Here is a 3866-nt window from a genome sequence, read left to right on the forward strand (position 1 = left end):
CTTGAGATCAACCTCTAAGCCAGTTCACCTGTAGGAAATCAAACAATAAATTAACACTTATCAGTTTCGACCAACACAGAATGAGACCTTATCTTTTTCATTTAATAATAAAATATTTGCTAGTATGAAGATGGTGAAAATGGAGTCACCGGACTACATGAATCAAAGTTGATTTGTTAACCATTTTTATCTTCAATTATTAGAATGTCAGCATTATGTAAAATATTTTTTTTAAAAACTTACTTTCAATGTCAATTGCTTCATGGTGAATTCATAATCATCATCACTATTATTCTCTTAAAACCACTGATTTTACTTACTACAACTAGGGGTTTTGTTCTAGAGAGTTAGTATGAAAGGTCCTCTGTAAGGAAGTACCTAAAAGGATTAAAGAAACTGCAAGAGTAGTATCAAAATTACACTTCCACATAAAATGTATCAGGCATTCAATAGCTCAGAAATCAGATAGTCCAAGTAGCCTTACATCCTCAATCTAATCAAAACTAACCAAATATTTATTTAATTGATCAAATGGTTCAACCTTCTTTGAATTACAGTCAGTCCTCACTTCCCAGGCTTCCCATATGCACAAATTTCAGCTTCCACAATTTAGTTAAATACCAGTCCCCCAACAACATGGTTCCAACTTCACTTACCACAGTATACTAAGTGTGAGTAACTACATAAATATGAACTTCTTTGCTGGCACTTCAGTTCACAGGTCACTATGTTAATAAGAGATGCACGTCATTTCAGTGACCAATTGCATCACTTCTTTTCAAAGTTTGTTGGTGATAGGTCACTTCTCATCTGTTACTCAGTTCGCCTACAGATAGCAAAGCATGTAGCTGGTTTACCTTCTTGCCTCCCAGTGATGAACTCATACGAAATTTTACAAAATGGTAACTGAAAGAGGGAACTGGCCAACAAAGATAAAAGTGTGGCACAGAAAGGAAAAATGATGACACTGGAGTGAAATTCAAATTGAATATAAGTGGAGTAACAGAAAAAACAGCTGATTGCAGGAATGTTGTCACTGCCACTGTTTGAGAGACACAGATATGCAGTCAGAGGAATTTAGTGAAGGTGAAATTATTGATGTAAATGAGGAAAGTAGTTGTGACAAAAAGGAAGATGTCCCAGAAGAAGTGACAACAGCAAAAAACTTCACAATAAAGGAATTCTTGGAGATATTTCATGACACTGAAAGTGCAAAGGATAAAGTGCTGGAAGCTGATCCAAATTTAGCAGAACAGAGTAAGAAAATTTGCCATGGCACAGAAAAGATGCTTACTCTACTAGCTCTGTTTTTCTAAGTTATACAAGGAGAAGGCAAAGCACTGTTCAAACTACTCTTGGTTAAGTTTTTTACAAAGAAATAAAGTACTATAATTCTAATTGTTCCTAATGTTTCATATTACATTGTACTAAATTAATATTAGCTTTACTATTTTTTCATTTCCCTATATATTTATAACCAACATAGAAGAATTTTTAATGTTTTGACAAAAATTTTTAAAGATTATGGAACAACTGTTATTTTTTCCCACTGATTATTAAGATCATTTTGTACAGTTTTATCTTGTATGGTCATCTTTTTTTCTTTTTGGTCCCACACTACCATACAAAGTGAGGACTGCCTGTACTTACCTACTGGTAAACAATGTTTACTGAAGGAAGGCATTTAGTATTTACTGAGCTTTAATCACTACCAAATGGAAAGTTTTGGATAAATCTCATTGCATTTAAGTGTTACTCATCACCATTCTTTAAAAACAAACTTTTACATGAAATCTGTCCTCTCCGATCTGTTTGCTCAGCATTCTCTCTATAATTTTAAACCTTTTTACAATTGTACAACATGAAAGATGAAAAAAAGTATACAAAATTGTACAGCTCAATGATTTAAGCACCTAGCAAGCTAACATAAGAAATAAAAACCCCAGAACCGTCCCACTTTGGTCTCCTCCCCAGTCACCCTCGCTTCCTTTCTCCCCAAAGGCAACCATTACTCTGACTCTTACAATACACATTTCCTTGTTTTTCTTTATACTTTTACACCTTAAGCAGATAACTCTAAACACTGTAGTTTTGTTTTTATTGCTTTTTGAAGTTTATGTGAATAGAACCATATGATATGTATTATTATTTTGTGTCTTACCCTTTACAGTCAACATATTAGTAACATTCATCCATGTTGCTTTGTGTAACCGTAGGATGTTCATTTTCAATGCTGTAAGATATTCCACTGTATAACTACACCACAATTTATTTACACATTTAATGTTGCTATTATATACATGAGTGTTTCCAGTTTGAGGCTATTATGAATAACAGTACCATGAACATTCATGTACAAGTCTTACAAATGTGTCTTACTCTACACATTTCTGTTGGAAATATACTTAAGAGAATAGCTTGGTTAAGGATATGCACAGCTTGAACTTTAGAAGATGATGTCAAACTGTTTCAAGAGCGACTGTACCAATGTATACTCCTTTCAGTAGTGTAAGAGGCTGCTGCTGCTCCACATCCTCACAACACTCAGTACTGTCAGTTTTTCAAAATCTAGCAATTCTTGTAGGTAAATTGTGATAACTTACTGCAGTTTTATGTTTTCCCCAGTTACTGAGAGTTTATGCACCTTTTCATGTGTTTATCTTTTGGATTTTTCTCATCTGAGAAGTGCCTAGTCAATGCTCTTGCCCACCTTCTATTTACCATTTGTTGTGTTAGGGTTGATTTGTAGGAACACTGGATATGAGTCATTTAAAGGTTATATATGATGAAAACATCTTCTCTTGTGTCACTTGCTATTTCATTCTCTTGATGTCTTTTATGAAAAAGTGATGGAATTTATCAATCTTTTTGTTTTAGGTTTAGTATGAAAGCATAGGTTTTTAAATAATTTTATACACTAAGATCATAAGTATGATATTATCTCTTAGCTTTGCTGTTTTGCCTTGCACTTTTAATCTATAATTGACATGGAATTAATTTTTGTGAATGGTGTTAGGTAGCAGTCAAGTTTCTTACATATTATTTCAACACCATTCACTGAAAAGACTGTTCTTTCCCTATTGCTCTACAGTGGCGCTTTTGTCATAAACCAAGTTTCTATGTATTTTTAAATCCATTTTGAGTCTAGAGCTAATCTTAGTGGAGCTTTACAGTAAGTCTTGATATCGAATAGGGTAAGTCCTCCTACCTTGTTCTTCAAAAATGCTGTTTATTCTTGGCCCTTTGTACTTCCATGTGAATTTTAGAATCAGATTATCAGGTTATACACACAAACACAAACACACCTATTGGGAATGTGACCAGAACTATACTAAATTTATAGATCGTATTGGGAAGTAGGGATATCTGTACAACACTGCATATTCCTATCCATGAATATAGTGTATCCCTCCAATTATTTCAGGTTTTTAGAATGTTTCTTAATAATGTTTTATAATTTTCAGAATAGAAGTCATACATCCTTTGTTAGATTCATTTGTATGTATACGATTTTTTTTACAATACTAGAAATGGCATATTTTGTTTTCTCTTTATTGTATATATAGAAAAAAAGTTAATTTTTGAATATTGACTGCATATCCAGAGACTTTCCTAATCTCCACTAACCTACCTAAAATTATTTTGAATTTTTAAAATGTATACAATCTATATGATTAATGATTATTTCCTCCTTTCTAATGTTCATTATTTTTAATTTTATTTTTTTCTTCCTTTTTTTCCCATATTGCATTAGCTAGAACCTTTTTTTTTTTTTTTTTTTTTTTGCGGTACGTGGGCCTCTCACTGCTGTGGCCTCTCCCATTTTGGAGCACAGGCTCTGGACACGCAGGCCCAGCGGCCATGGC

The sequence above is a fragment of the Hyperoodon ampullatus genome, assembly GCF_949752795.1.
Source record: "Hyperoodon ampullatus genome assembly, chromosome: 12".
Classification (NCBI taxonomy): domain Eukaryota; kingdom Metazoa; phylum Chordata; class Mammalia; order Artiodactyla; family Ziphiidae; genus Hyperoodon; species Hyperoodon ampullatus.